The 17,375-nt window shown below is 36.0% G+C and overlaps 1 long non-coding RNA gene across 1 annotated transcript in view; it reads left to right on the forward strand.

The window, feature by feature from the left end:
• LOC107732978 (uncharacterized) overlaps positions 1 to 17,375 on the forward strand; it is a 21,734-nt gene that overhangs the window by 3,609 nt on the left and 750 nt on the right. Inside the window, exon 2 of the long non-coding RNA XR_001638924.1 lies at positions 163 to 169. This is a non-coding gene — a long non-coding RNA (uncharacterized LOC107732978). The remainder of the gene's footprint in view (positions 1 to 162; positions 170 to 17,375) is intronic.

Raw genomic sequence — 17,375 nt, forward strand, 5'->3', positions numbered from 1 at the left:
GTGTGCGTGTGTGTGTGTGTGTGTGTGTGTGTGTGTGTCTTTAAAATTACTGTACTCGCTCATTATGAGTAGACTGACATGGCACATTGCCTTCCATTATCTGGATTACATAAACAGGTCAGCACTCAGATGTGCTGATGCACTCCTGATTAATCCCTTGAGTGTTTTTGTGTGTGTGTGTGTGTGTGTGTGTGTGTGTGTGTGTGTCTTTAAAATTACTGTACTCGCTCATTATGAGTAGACTGACATGGCACATTGCCTTCCATTATCTGGATTACATAAGCAGGTCAGCACTCAGATGTGCTGATGCACTCCTGATTAATCCCTTGAGTGTTTTTGTGTGTGTCCTACAAGACAGCTGCATGGACTTTCCCAAACCACTCCGCCAGATGTGCAATGCCCCATTTCTCCAAACACCCTTCTACTCACGTGTAAAGACACACAGACTTTCTTAATCACTTCCCACGTCTGTTCCCAGAACACCTCAAGCAAAGCTCTGATCACCCTCCTGTCTCTAAAAAGACTCAAAACCCTGCACTCCTAGTAGGATTACTCTTGTCATTAGGGAATATATTCACAACAAAACACACAAATAAACAAACAAATAGTTCAAGTGACAGAATAAATAATAACATATATCATATTAATTATCAGTCAGTTATCAATTATTATGTTCAACAGGACCAAGCTTTTGAAAGTACTCTTTAAGCATTCACATATGCATTTGCTTACCACTCAACAAAAATGGCACATATACTGTGCAGTCAATTACAAAATAATTTTTCTATTAAAGATATAAATTATTTAAAAATATTAAATATATTAACAAATACTACTAGTATTACTACTACTACTACTACTACTAATAATAATAATAATAATAATAATAATATAACACACACATTACATTTTAGATATTTTTTATATAATATGAAAAATATTTACAATTGTAATATAACTTTAGTGTGTGTGAGGAAAATACTCGCATTGAAACAACTGTTTGTATATATGTTGATTTAAGTAATCTCTGAGCATAAGAGATAGAGAAAGAAACCGGAAGAGAGAACAAGGGAGAGAGAGTTCCTGCTTTGGTTGTTTCAATATCCTCAGGCTCACTCTACAGGGAGTGATTTAGCCACATATCTAAAAAAAACCTTCCTCTCGCTCTGTTTCTACATCCTACTCTCTTTTCCCTTCAGTAACTCTGTGTTTTATGTATCCATGTTGTCTTTTGTTGGCTCTCTTGGCTGAGGAAAGAAACTGCAAAAACTTTCAAATATAAATTGAAAAATTGAAGTTTCTTGTCTTTTTGAGTTTGCCTTGGTCAGTCATTCTTGCTGGTTAATCATGAGTTCAAAACTGTTTGAAACATACATTTTGCCACTTAAAAATGACAAACAGAAAATTACAGAATTTGGTTCTGAATGAATAGCTCTCCCAAAAACAGAACCATTATTCACTTTAAACCCATATTTCTTTCTACTGTAGACATCACAATGAGAACTTTTACTGGTATATTTCATGTGATTGCAACTCATTATAACTTAATTTAATTTACTTAAAGTTGGTCTGTTTCTTACACAAAGCTCTCCTTTTGCTTAAGAGAAGATTAGCAGAAAGATTAAAGTACTCTGTATGGATCACTTTTATGGTGCTTTTGTGTCTGTTTCTGAAGCATGAAAGCTTGAAAATCTAATTGCGTGGAAAAGAATAACTACCACAGTTCTCTAAATGGCTACTTTTTTGTTCCACACAAGAAAGTAATATGGGTTTGAAATGACATGAGGGTGAGTAAATGGTGACAGAATTTTCATTTTTGACTGAACTGTTCCTTTTTGGTTGAAAGAGGTTGAAAACTGTATCTTTTAAGTTCAGTCGGGTTCATTTAAAAGCCTTACAAAATAAGTCTGAATCTCTCTAATGCTGTCTTCACTTCTCTCCTTTAGATACTTTTATCCTCAGACGGCACAGAAAAACACAAATTTTCTTCTTCTCAAACCCATTTCTCTTGTTTCATATCATTTCTCATACTTTTCTTCTCTCTTCCCTTTCCACTTAGCAGTATATCACTGTCATTCTCTTTCTTGGTAACTATTTTTGATTCTGTTCATCTCTTGTTCTACCCTTATAAGTTTTGAAATACTCAATATTACAAAAAACAGAAGACAGACCTTGTGTTTGCTCAAAATAGACCCCAACCACACACACACAGTGAAGTAGGGCTTTAATGATGTGTCCGGTTCTATTAGCTGTGCTGCCATCTTACTATTCAATGAGTTCATTATTCACCCTCCTGTGACTCTGGGGCCTCTTATCTCCTTGCATTTCTCTGCATGTCAACCCCTTGCACACCTTCTGACTGACCCCGCAGGGATCTTTAATGGAGATCGCTGCAGCGGAGACTCACGTCTGATCTCTTTCAAATCAGATGAAGTTAAGTTAAACCAACAAAAGAAAACTTGCCTCAAATATAATAACAGTGAGCTCTATCATTTGAACGGTGAAAAGTTTTGATTTAGCTGCGTGTGTGTGAAAGTAATCTTAATCCTCGACCCAGCTTGAAGCATCAGCCTCCTGTCGGGATCGCAGCGGCAAACTCTCGGAGAGTGGTGTAGCGGCATGCTGAGGGACCGATATAAACTCGCACGTGTGTACGTGAACGCCGCTTCCACATCACCCATCTGCTTCTGTAAACAGGAGCCTGCGGTCACGCGTTTGATGAGCTGCTCACTCATCCCGCTTGTGCCGACAGGTAAAACCCAAAACGACCGTGGAACGCGCTCACGGTCTGTCTGGGACCGCGGATCAAAGGGGCCACTAAAAGGGATCCCTGGATCAGAGCAGACATCTGGAGGCCAATAAATGTGGGATTAAGATAAAAATCAGCCTTTCACTGGATTTCATCTCTTTCATTTTCCTCGCATTTATTCCTTGCCCCATCTCTTTTATTCCTCTTTCACGTCTTTTCTATTCCTAAATTAATGCAGTCTCTTTTTTTGTGGTGTTTTTTTTGAAAAGGCAAGTATAGGACTGCAGATTCTCTCAGGCTGATAATGTGCACAGTTAAAGTGGCTCATTAAACCCATTTTTCACACAGAAATCACTGCGTAGCTCCAAGTCTGCAGTCAGCACTTTCCTTCCCCCATCCCTTCGCTGGGTTGTATAAGCGTTTTATAAAAATAGTGCAATTGAATCAAACTGCACATCATTTCATCAAACTGTTTGACTTCTACTGCTTTTGCTGCTTCTTGTTTAATAACGTTATTAAAGAAATACCCCCTGATGTTCCAAATATGTGTGACTTTCTTTTTTGGAACACAGAGAAATTTAGAAATATCTTTTCCATGCAAGTACGGTAGCATTAAAACTTCAAAAACACCATAAAAGTTGTCTGTATGCCTTGTGCACTATATTAAAACTCTTTTAAAACCAGAGAATCAGACTGGAATGTAAGTCATTATTCGCTAAAAATGTTGGCATGTACCCCAGACGAGTGAATAATGACGAGTGATTAATGAATGAATCATTCTTTTAAGTCTGATCTTTTTAATAAATCTAATAATGCAATTCACAAAGCCTGTCTAAATGAATTGGATCCAGTTAGTTCTCTTATTAATGAATATTTCAGGGGCTGATGAAGATTATCAGTGAATAACAACAACAAAATTCTATTTGTTTTTCACATAAAATTATTGTATGACTTCATAAGACTTATTGTGGACGAATCATGTGGACCACTTTATTGATATTTTGTGGAGCTTTTTTGTCAGTTTGGAGCTTGACAGCCCCAGTCCTCTTTTCAGTTTCGTTATATTGAAAATAGTGGCATAGATATTCTTCAGAATCTCTTCTGTTGTCAAATGGGTTGGTAAATGATGGCAACATGTTCAATTTTGGGCGAATTATCTCTTTTATAGACAAACCCAACATCACAGACCTGCTGATTGACTTACAAGTTAGTGATCAATTTTTTCTTTAAATTTAAGTCAGTTACAAAAAAAGTAGGTCTAATTTGAATACGAAAAGAAAGATTGCTAGTCTTAACAAAGTGGCTAGGTTTATGTAACTGGCCAGTGGAGTACAAGCAGTAAATGTGGACACGGCAACAGAGAGATTTCCATATTTCACTTATTATATGGTAGCTCCAAAACAAAGATCGTAGTCAGCAAACACAGATAAGTGTGTGTATTTGTGTGTGAGAGAGAAACTTTCGCTCTCTGACACTGATGTGGTGTGGCACTGAAAGCCTGCAGCAGTTTTCTGGCCAGCGGTTCCATCCTGCAGCTTCACACTGGCTTAGACAAGCAGAACAACGCTAAGAGCTCACACAGACACACACTTGTACACAAATATAGAGGGGGTTAGGCAAAAGAGAGCACTCAAAAAAAGTAACCACATTTAGGGATTAGAGGACGTGGGCAAAACCGCTCCACAGAGAAATTCTGACAAAGCCAAATGGCAAGGAGTAGAAAAAGAAAAACAAAACAGAGAGCTGTTTCCAAAAAAAACCCTGTCAGAAACTCTCAATTAAATCAAGACAGTCTGAGCTCATCACCAAATTAACTCCACTCGACTCAGTTTAAAAGACCCAACTAAGCAAGACTTACAAATTAGAGGCTGTGACGAGGCACATGGTATTACAGAGAAATTTTTTTGGTGATGTGTTTGTTTCTTAAAGGAACAACCTTAGTGTTAAAATAGTGGCATAAAACACCACAAGTACTGAATACAAAGTGCACACCATATTCCATGTACACTACTGTTTAAAAGTTAGGGGTCCGTATGATTTATTATTATTTTTTTCAAGAAATTAATATTATTATTCAGCTAGGATGAAATAAATTGATCAAAAGTGACAGTACAGTGATATTTATCTTGTAACAAAAGATTTCTATTTCAAATAGTTAATAGTAAATTGTTTTTTTGTTTTTTTTGGTGTTTGGCTTAGTGTTATGTTAGAATCATTATTATACTCTTATACCTTTTGTTCTTTAATATTTTGAATTGTTTTTAGCTTTACTTTTTGTTTTTCATTTCAATGTTAAGTTTTGAAATTTTGTTGTATGCATTTGTCCTTTTTATTTAATCTCTTTATTTTTAAAATGTGTATAGGTAGTATTTATAAAGTTTTAGCTTTTAGATTTGGATCTGTTTTTAGTTGTTTTAATACTACAATTGATTGCTTCTGTTGTCCTCATTTGTAAGTCGCTTTGGATAAAAGCGTCTGATAAATGACTAAATAAATAAATAAAATAAATAAAAATATATGCTGTTATTTTGAACTTCCTATTTATCAAAGAATAAAGGGGAAAAATATTAGACAGAAATATTGGACTGGAGCAACTGCTGCTGAAAAATTCAGCTTTGCCATCACAGGAAGTAATTACATTTTAAAATAGAAAACCGTTATTTTAAATTGCAATAATATTTCACAATATGACTGTTTTTACTGCATTTTAATCAAATAAATGCAGCCTTGGTGAGCAAAAGAGATTTCTTACAAAAATATCTTACCAACCCATTAACGTTATGTTTATTCTAAGCGCATGCTTTAGTTATGTTTCAAAAATGAAACAATAATTGGCAGACCTCCTGCAGTAGTGCTGCAAAAACCCCTGCGAAAGATTTGACTATTTCATTTTTAGATGAATTTACATATATAATATTTCAGGAATTTTTACAGGAAGACTAATACATATGGTAAAAAAGTACACGCGGTACTTAACTGAAATGAATTTTTACTGATTTAATTTCAGTTACCCAGCATCCCTTTTGCTGCATTCCACTGCTATCCTTTAATTTTTTTTATTCCCTTCTCATTTTAATTCAGAGTCTTTGAATTCCCTTTCTCTGTTGGCTTCATGCAGAGGTCTCATAAAGCCAATTCGAGCACTCGGTGCACGAGAAGGGGAGCCAGAAGCCTTGGTCTTTCTCCCTTGTGAATCTGCCATCATCTGGTCGGCATTAGAGCTGCACCGACCCGCAGGGTTTACACAACACCCGCCCGACCGCTGGAACTAACCTGCACGCACAGGCAACTTTCACATGTCTAAGCAGCAGGCGCACATGTACAGTACAGAAACACACACGCAGGCACATTGGTCAAGATGACAGTATGTACAAGCGGAGTGTGTGCGCATCACACCAGAGAGCGCGTGAGCAGGTGTTTGTTTAATGTGTATGCAGCAGAATTCACCCAGAAGTTCAAGGCTGTGTCTGAGCTATAACACATTAGACTATTGGTTTTATAATTGATATATTATAGAATTATAGTATTAAAATAATATAATTCTATAATATATCAATTATGAAATGGTTATTTCTCTCTATTTTACAATTTAATTCTGTTTTTTTAAACGTTCCCTTTTATATATTATTATTACACTACATGTATAATAAAAGTACTACATTGGAGTACTACATTAATTTGCTGTAAAGTTGCTTTGCAATGATTTGTATCGTGAAAAGCGCTGTACAAATAAACTTGACTTGACTTGACTTAAAAACAAATTGCACTGGTTTTTGATAAAGCATAGCATAACACACTGTTATTCACACAGCAAACTGTCACTTGACATCATGTCAACTACCCAAGCACAAGTTATCTTGCTTTACATATTTGTATGATAAGACACATTATGGGAGGCCAAAACTAGGTCCATGTTCCTCAGTTTCCCCTTCTCAACTCCTGAGATGATGCCTTTGCTTATTCTCTCTCTCGTTAGATGAGTATTTTCAGAGTGAAAGATCAGCAAGCACAGCATGCCACCAGTCTTTCTTTCTCTCTCATTCTCGCCAACCTGACCAACTGTTGGTTTGAATGAGACCATGGCTAATTGAAAGTAAAGCCGTTAATGTTTTTTTTTTCTTCTCCATGCTGTAATAATGTTTACACATTAAAGAGGACCAATAAGAAAAAAGATCTTCAGTCGATGTGTAAAACCGGCTATTAGAAACCATTGATCATTAAAGCTAAAAGAGAGGAGAATAACTTTCCCTTTGATTATGTTCTATCACGCTTTTCCATCAGCTACTAGCAAGGTATATTTGCATTTCTGCGGAAATGTTGATCATGCATCTCATAGAAGATCATTATTTCTGCAGGTCTACCTTTAATAATTTCCTTGACAGTCAAAAGAAGACAAGAATAAAATAAATGGGCACTCTTGCTGTAAACATGCAACTTTATGCAGAAAAAGTGATTTTTGGAGTACTACATTAAATATTTCCTTTTATAATAAATAATACGTTTAAAAATGGTCATCAGGAGTTGCCCCTTGAGAATGATTACAAACATTACATGAAGAAGGGAGTCATATTTAAGACTTTTAATGGCAACATTAGCTAACAGCATCATTTAAGTACACTAAATCTATTTGAAAATGCTGAGAGTCTTACAAGATGTTATTCTGTGGTCCTGGCTGCTCTCTGCATGCGGCTCATGTTACAATCTGAAGAATTTTTGGACTTTTCAGCATTTGAAGCATTCTAGCATATCTTCCCTGTATATAAACAATGGATGCATGAATAATAAATAATACGCTTAAAAATGGTCATCAGGAGTTGCCCCTTGAGAATGATTACAAACATTACATGAAGAAAGGAGTCATATTTAAGACTTTTAATGGCAACATTAGCTAACAGCATCATTTAAGTACACTAAATCTATTTGAAAATGCTGAGAGTCTTACAAGATGTTATTCTGTGGTCCTGGCTGCTCTCTGCATGCGGCTCATGTTACAATCTGAAGAATTTTTGGACTTTTCAGCATTTGAAGCATTCTAGCATATCTTCCCTGTATATAAACAATGGATGCATGAGCATTTGAAGAGGACAGATATGGTTCTACAGAGTCCTGAATATGAATACAGATGACACAGTGTGGGCAGAAGGCTTTTCATGGTTAGCATCTAAATGTGTTTTTTTTTTATCTATTCTGAACCTTTTATGTAAAATATCCATCACTGCACAAGATCTAATCTCAAACTACCAATAAAATACTAATTATGTCATTGAGCAAAAATGTCAAATCTTTAGTTCAAACCTAAATCTTCCACCCAAACTAATATTGTGTCCTAACAAGGTGTGATGGAACAAGATTCCAGTGACCGGTACATTTTCTGTTCATACAGAAAGCAGGATTCTACATAAATTTACATTTATTCAGTTGGCTGATGCTTTTATCCAAATGACTTTTAATGAGAATAACACAAGCAGAAGCGATTGAAAATTAAATGAATAGTTCACCCAAAAATAAATATACAAAATAAGTTTACTCACCTTCAGGCTATCCAAGATGTACAGTAGATGAGTTTGTTTCTTCAGCAGAACAGAAATTTAACATTACATCACTAGCTCACCAATGGATCCTCTGCAGTGAATGGGTGCCGTCAGAATAAGAGTGCTTCACAAGATTTTGACTGGAGTCATGTTGATTATTTGTGGATTATTTTGATGTTTATATCATGTGTTTAGACTCTCATCCATTGGTGAGCAAGTAATTAAATGCTAGATTTCTTCAAATCTGTTCTGATATTGGATAGCCTGAGGGTGAGTAAATTTTCAGCAAATTTTCATTTTTGGGTGAACTATTCCATTTATGCAAGCCATAGTGAGAACACAATGCCAGTACTCCTTCAAAAATGTTTCTTCAGCCGTTTTATTTATTTTATTTTTTTGCAATGGATTTTGCTGTTCAGGTGAAGGTTTGGAGTGAACTTGAGCACTGAGGGACAGTGAATGTGAATGTTTCAGAAAGTGACCTTGTACTGCACTGTAATGGAACCACCAGACTTCATTCATTCACTGACCACAGGGGACGAGAAAGAGCTTAAGTGTTTAGGTAAAAAGGTGCACACATAGAGGCTGTCCTGTATGCTACCATCAGAGTCTTCATTTTGATGCAGACGGCTACAGGCAGTTTCATCATATTGCACCTGGTTAGCAGTAAGACTTTAAGTTTGAAATCATTTAAGTTTGAATGTGTTGCAAAGTCTAATGCAGGGATCCTGCTCTTTAAAATCAACTGCAATAAAGTTTAGTCCTAACGTCACTCAAACACACCTGGTGCTAATTTACAAGTGAACCCAAAGACACTGATTAGCTGATTCAAGCATGTTTGATTAGAGCTGGATTTAAACGCTGCAGAAAGGATAAATCTCCACAGGAGCAGAATGAGCGCCTCTGCTGTAAACGTCGTTGTCATTGCCTATTTTTTATTTTTTTTAAATGAACGAACGAATGAATAAATATAGTAAGAAAGAAAGAACAGAAAGATAGATAGATGGATGGTTTGACCAACAGCAGCTCTGTAGCTCTTGGATGAATATAGATTTAATATCAAACATGGAATTTTTGGAAGTTCTTTTTTATGAATACTAAATATAGTATATAGTCATATAGATTGATGAACATGTTTTGTTTAAAAAAATAAAAATAAATTAAATACATTTCTAAGTTGTAAACAAAACAAAGATTACTGGAGTACGTTTTACAAGAAAACAATATTTCAGTCTTTCTACTTTCAAATGTACTGTTTAATCCAACGTGTTACTTGCTGTTCCTTTGTACTTTTTTGTGAAATTTACTAATAATTTCGGAGTAAAAATTGTTCGGAAATTGCTACTAAATTTAACAAATAATTACAAAGTTATGGTAAGTAACACATTGAATTAAATGTGAAATTTTATAAATAGTATTTTTTGGTAAAACTTAGTCCAATAATCTTAATTTGGAACTTTAAAAAAAAATAAAAAACTTTTTTTTTTTTTTGCAGTGTACACTTTTTTTTCTCAGTTTGTGAAAAGCAGATTCGGAAGAGTGTTATTAATATGGAATAGTTAATTAATATGGATAGTTATTAATATGGAATCCCATTGTTGTTGTAACCATGGCAACAAAGGGCTTTATGCTGTGCCAATATACTAATGTAATTATTGGAATACAGAAGGCATCCCTAAGGATATGGAAAATGATCATTCTCGTCTTTATAGAGGTTTTAAATACTGTTGTACTGTTTTTAGCCAGGCAGAAATGATCACAGGAGCAACTGATTGACAGGTTCTCTCAGAGAGACGCCCGTGCACACTAATGGAGAGATCTAGAATGCAGCAGTGAGGAAATGATGAAAAAAAAATTATAACCATCAACAGTCATAATATGAGATTAAAGGAGACAAGCCCATTTAGATTGAGTTAATGAAGTATTGCACGCATCCAAACACAAGCTTGTAAATATACATAACGGCCCACTGCATCACTGCAGAGAAAACACAGATGAACCATACATCAGGCCAACAGCTTGGACAGGGGTCTGTAAAGTTTGGGAAGAGCTGGGGAGCCATCAATATACGTAATATGCAAAAAGAGAGAGCTGCTGTTATATAGGTGCAAAGGAGGAGAAGGCTTGTTTGGTTTGGAGTGGCAGTCAGGACACGCCGACATTTCCTTTAGATGTGCACATTTTCAGAAGGCCCGCAGGGGAGACGGGGTTGCCCGCGACGACTGCCACCAAAGAGGGCAAAGCTGAACGCTGACACTAACAACAGGAGACAGAGCAGGCGACATGACGTAACCTATTACACTTTAATACCTGTCTAAAACAATCTCCCTCTCCATCACACACACTCTCACACTCAACCCGCAAGCTCAGATCATAGACTCCCTGTGTTTCCTTTGTACACGCACATGTATACGCAGGATAAACCCACCGACTGCGTCACAAATGCCCAGACTTGCAGAGATTCATGAATACACACACACACACACAAATTCTTTGCTGCCGCAGCCTCCAAATATGTCACGTCATGGTCTCGCATAGCGGGTGTGTTACTCAGGGCAGAGTGTGTGTTACACAGGGTTGACTTGACTCACACACCGAGTGTTCAGCTGTGCACGGAGAGCCCTGGAGGATTACTGTACGCAGGCAAGGATGAGGATCTGTACGCATCTCTGTAACACACATGCTGGGTAATCAATATTGCATATGAGTAAAGCTGTGTGCTCTAAATAATGAGGCATTTGTAAGCTGTGTTGGACTGAATAATTACTGAATGTAATACATTTATAATGACACCAAACATGACTGTTCCCCTGGCTCAATACTAAGCCACTTCCTTTCTGCCATTTTAACAAAATAATCATCAATAATCTGTAGTATTATGCTTTATTATCTCACTTGTCAAAAAATATGTCTGGATCACATTTCATCACAATAATATAATTGTTAATAGACTAATTAAATAAAATAATTGTTAATATAATTATTATATATTATTATATAGTATATAATTAGTATTGCCTTTAATGTATGCTGATTTAAATAAATTAGCTTATTTTCCTTTATATATTTTTGAATTGCTAAATCTTTATTTTAAACAGAAACGTTTTGACATTATGCATTAGTTTGTTTTTAATCTTGATTTCATCACATTGTAAAGAGGTTAAGAAACAAATAGCACGTCTGGATCAGAAGCAAACAATCCTGATCACATTGTTTCACCTTTCCCTTCCATGTCATATCAAGGGCAGATGCTCTGCAGTCTTTGGTTCCACGAGAACCAAAGACTCTCTCTAATCCAGCAATTAACATGAATTAATTAATGATAAAAGAGAGGCCAACGCAGACCTTGAAGATGCTGTTCTGCCTCGTAAGCATTCTGATCTCCTCTGAAGGTCCGCAAGATCATTAGCCTGCACAGATCTTAGAGCTGAGGAACGCTATACAATAACAGAACTTTGATAGGCTAGCATTCTCACTCTCTCTGTTTTCCTTCTTTACTCTTTTTTTTCTTCTAATGCTCTCTTTCAAACCCATATCTCATTCTCTCTCTTTCACTTGCTTTCTTGGTTTTCATTGAGCATCTTTGAAGGTTTTTCTACAGAGGTTTTTGATAACAGTCCCACTCAAACCCTAATGCAATCAGAAGAGATCAACTGAGATTTTTTTCTATCAAGTTGTTTGTGAGTTTCTTGAATTTTTCTAAACATAAATGGCTTTTGCTCAAATAAATAATAGATGGTGTTACTAAAGCAGCTAACAACCGCAAAGCAGGTGCAAAAGAGAAAGAAACAAGGTATACATACTTGCACGCTACAAACTATTCATTGTATTGATCATAAATTAGCAAATTGTGTGTAAACACATTTTGAATATTTTTTGTGTTTATTGATTTGCAAAATATGCTGCTAATAATAGTTGCATGTGCAGGCGTGTAGCTCTCTCTCTCACACACATGCACATTGATGCCTCCATGCACTGAAGCAGAAAAAGTGCAGGGTCGGTCAAGAGAAAGAGGCCAAAGCAGACCTTGAAGATGCTGTTCTGCCTCGTAAGCATTCTGATCTCCTCTGAAGGTCCGCAAGATCATTAGCCTGCACAGATCTTAGAGTTGAGGAACGCTATACAATAACAGAACTTTGATAGGCTAGCATTCTCACTCTCTCTGTTTTCCTTCTTTACTCTTTTTTTCTTCTAATGCTCTCTTTCAAACCCATATCTCATTCTCTCTCTTTCACTTGCTTTCTTGGTTTTCATTGAGCATCTTTGAAGGTTTTTCTACAGAGGTTTTTGATAACAGTCCCACTCAAACCCTAATGCAATCAGAAGAGATCAACTGAGATTTTTTTCTATCAAGTTGTTTGTGAGTTTCTTGAATTTTTCTAAACATAAATGGCTTTTGCTCAAATAAATAATAGATGGTGTTACTAAAGCAGCTAACAACCGCAAAGCAGGTGCAAAACAGAAAGAAACAAGGTATACATACTTGCACGCTACAAACTATTCATTGTATTGATCATAAATTAGCAAATTGTGTGTAAACACATTTTGAATATTTTTTGTGTTTATTGATTTGCAAAATATGCTGCTAATAATAGTTGCATGTGCAGGCGTGTAGCTCTCTCTCTCACACACATGCACATTGATGCCTCCATGCACTGAAGCAGAAAAAGTGCAGGGTCGGTCAAGAGAAGACTAAGTTGACTTGAACAGTAAAAAACAGCATTCTCATTGCTTAATGACCTCTTCTGCCCCCTGGTGTTCAAATAACATCTGACTGCTGGAGAGTCGCTGAAGAGAGATTCGGTTTTAAGGAGAGATTCACATTTTCCTTTTTTCCTTCTTTTTCACATTTTTAAAAGTATGTAGATTTCCATAAGAACACTTAATGGATGCAGAACATTCACATTCCATGTGCCCCTAATTTAAATGCATTTACTGGATGAATATAACATTTTGACCAAGTTCAACTGGAGTTCAGCACAGAATTGGCTCTGACTAATTCAGTCTCATAGCATTGCCAAATAGGCATAACATACTAAAACTCAAACTAACTCCTTTGAACTTAATTTATACTTAGTTCCCCTTTACACATCGAACATATTGGTAAATGGGGGAAATAGGTGCTCCATCCCTTTCCTTTTCATGCACAGGCACAGTTAATGTTACTACTTACTACTGATCTAGGACCACTATAAAAGAAAATTCTCTTTAAGATGAGTAAAGATGCTCATCTAAATTTAAAAAAAATATATATAATGTGTGTAAAAATATAATATAATAAATATAATAGAATAGAATAGAATAATAGAATATAATAGAATATAATAAACCGCGAAAATTTTTTTTAAAATTTTTATTGAATTGATGTCAATTTTTAAGATTTCATATCCATTTTCTTTCAATCTGATCATAGTTAAGCCAAACCTGTCAAACCATAGTCTAAAAGACCAGATTCATAAGTGAATTTTGACTAAATGTGTAGTTACTATGTTTTGCCTTTGCATGGCAGCACTATGAGCACGTTGGGTTTCGGCTTTCTCCATCTCGCTAAACAAAGTCAGTATTCCACCAAAAAAAAAACAATTAAAAAAAAACTCACAAAACATTCTGTTTTGCAGTGTATCTAAGCAGCAGATGATGTTGGGAATAGACATTATTCATCTCTAACTTTAGTGCTCATCATAAATGAACAAATACTGCAGACAACAGCTAAAATGTGAAGTTAAAATGACACTGAAAGGATTCAGTAGTTACCAAATAAGAAATGAATACTCTATCATCATTTACTTGGTATAACATTAACCTCATGTTATACCAACCCCCTATGGCTATCTTTCTGAGCAGAATTCCTAAACGGCTTTCTTCCAAACTGTGAAAGTGAATGAGGATGAGTGATGGCAAGCTCCAAGAAAGCAGCATATAAGTAGTCCATGCTTCTGCACTATATTCCAAGCCTTCTGAGTGAGGAGTGAATTTTAGTCATTATTAAATGAAAATCTGGCCATGAAAATCTTGCAGTCTTGGTCACAGTTTGCTCTCACTGTACAGAAAAGAGCAGCTTGGATATTCTGCTAAACATCTCCTTTTGTGTTCCACAGAACAAGAAAAAAAGTCAGTCATACAGGTTTCAAAAAACTAAACACTGAAGTAAATAATAACATAATTTTCAGTTTTGGGGGGAGCTATTCCATTAATATCACTGAATGTCTTATTGTTGAGCTAACAAACATTCAAATTCATCAATGATATTAACTATTTGTCAAAGTTACTTAGTAACGTATTTACATTAAACCATAGTCAAGTAACCTGTTGTCTGAAACTTTAATTAGAGTGTTGTCAATACAAAAAGTTCAAACTATTGGATATTTTAAGCAGATTCACTAAAATTGAGCAGATTTTATTGACTAACACCAATCAAAATCTAAACTGAAATTAGAGGAAGTCTGTAATTTATTCTGATCCTTCCTATCCTTCACCTCATCATCACATTTAACAAGAGTTTGTTTCTGACATGCTCTTTTGGGGAGTTCATTTGCAGTTATCTACATCTGCAGTTGTTCTCTTTTACCAGTAGATGGCATTAAAGTTAAAAGAGAAGAACCTGCTGACACTGACTATCATGTAAAGCAGTGGTTCCCAACCACGTTCCTGAAGCCCCCCACCCCCAACACTGCACATTTTGCATCTCTCCTTTCTCTGACACACTCATTTCAGGTCTTGGAGTCTCTACTAATGAGCTGATGATCTGAATCAGGTGTGTTTATTAAGGGGCCATGGAAAACATCCCCTGTGCCCGAAATCGCCCCCTATACCCTTAAATAGGGCACTGTTTGAGGGGACAGACATTTTTAGTGGTGTCCGAACCCTTAGTGGACATTATCGAGTGCACTTATTTAATCCCACAATGCACAGCAATAATGAGTGTACAACTGATGTATGCTCAACAGCTAGAGAATACCCATAATGCACTGTGAGAGTCTCGCCAGAAGATGGCACCTGCAGCTGAATCATCCATCCATTAATTTTACAAAGCGCTCGTCCACGCATACAGTTTAATACAACGCAAGTATAAATTCATTGTAAATTGATTATTAAATTGTTTAAAGCTGCAGTCCGTAACTTTTGGCGCTCTAGCGATTAATAAACAGAACAGGGGCAGTTTCGGATTCAGCCAGGCACTTTTAGGGGGGCTCCAGGAATGTGGTTGGGAACCCCTGATGTAAAGAGTGGAGTCTCTGCTAAAGAGGGAGAACCCCTGAGAGTTGACCTGATGTTTGATTTTAAAATGGAAAAAGAAAATATGAAAACTTAAAAAATAAAAAATAAAAATAAAGCTGATTTTTACATACTCCACTACTATAGCAGTCTGAATGTACATGGTTGGTGATATACAGTGGAAACTATATTGAATTATTTATGTTTTGACTGCATCTATAGATTTCAAACACACAGAGGTAATATTGTGCACTGTATGCAGTGCACAATAAGTCATGTCTGTTACAACATTGTAATTTAGTCTACTTTTACTGAAGAGACTGTACTAGGTTGCTAGAGAAAAAACAGCAACAAAAAGAGCTAAACAAATCCAAAGAACACTACTACTACTAATAATAATAATAATAATAATAATGTCTTAATTCTGAACAGTATGTGTATTGGTTTATAATTTACAAAAGAAATTGTATTTTTTGTGAACTGTTGCTTTGAAAGTGTGCTTGTGCTATATTTATTTTTTTATTATTATTATTATACTTTGTTTGATTAAAATGCATCATTGCACAGATTACAAATTGAGTGGGTCTTAAATATCCGAATACTTTTTCCCGGAGCCATTTTTACTGTATATAAAGCTGCAACATATAAAGCCTTCAACCATCTGTAAAGCTGAAAACTAAATCTGTTAGCAGAGCAACAGCATATAAAATGTTCTCTTCACCCAAAAAACACCTAATAAACATGAGCTTTTCTGCACCCATATAATTTATAAAAAAAATATAAATGAATATGTCATTCGACATCTTTGCCTAAGAAAATGCACACAGAGTAAAAAAGTTGGAAACATACTTGTAATGATTACAACAGAATCATAACAGAGGAGCAAATGTCAACTGCTTGATTGTTTATTGTTAGAAAGAAATGCAACTATATTATGACCAGTTCTAAAAGCAACTATAAGGCATGAAGATATTAAGGTATAATAAACATTAACATCAAGATTTTCTGTAAAGCTGCTTTGAAACTATGTGTACTGTGAAAATCATACAAATAAATTTGACAGATTTCGGTTCTCCTTCCCCAAAATAAATACATTTAAACAATCACATTTTCAAACAATGCCATTTAATGCACCGATAGGACCTGAGATAGAGAAGATTCTTCTCGCTCGTACAAAATCCCGCAACTCCTCTCATGGAGCCCTCCCTGCAGTTACCAGCACTCAAAATGCTTCTCCACCTTACGGCCCTTCATACTCATTTGATCAGATTTCTCTTCCGCATCATCCAATCCACATGTAAGAGCAGCCATTCACATTATTACAAACTGTTGCTGTCCACAGAACTCAAATTTCATTCAAAGCTAGTTTTTCTGTTTCACTTTGCATTGAATGAATGAATTTCATGTTTGCAGTGAGTGAACATTTGTTTTTCAGTTTTTCCATCGAATCACTAATCAATCCACAGCCACACACACTCAATCCAGACATGCTTATGTTCAGACTCGTTTTTAAGTCTTTTCTGTAGTCGTGAGCAGTGACAGACCATAAGACTTGAGCGCCTGTGCAGCTCTGCATCTCTCTGTTAATTTATTGCAGTTTACGCTCACAGGCAGGGCTGGATTGGTAATCGGGCATACCAGGCATTTTCCCGGTGGGCCGACGCACTTAAGGGGCCGACAGAATGTTGTTGTTTTTTTTGCCGAAGATCATCACGCAGGGACAGCGAGCAGCCAGTGGCCCATTGGTTTGTCTCCTGTATTGACAGTGTAAACATCCAATCACAATGCGCTATAGACGGAGCGATGAAGTATTTTGCTCCGCCTATATAAAGATCGCATCACCCCAACTTCTTCCTCGTCGGCTTTTCCCACGTTTTCAC

The sequence above is a fragment of the Sinocyclocheilus rhinocerous genome, unplaced genomic scaffold, assembly GCF_001515625.1.
Source record: "Sinocyclocheilus rhinocerous isolate Xijiao unplaced genomic scaffold, SAMN03320098_v1.1 scaffold400, whole genome shotgun sequence".
Classification (NCBI taxonomy): domain Eukaryota; kingdom Metazoa; phylum Chordata; class Actinopteri; order Cypriniformes; family Cyprinidae; genus Sinocyclocheilus; species Sinocyclocheilus rhinocerous.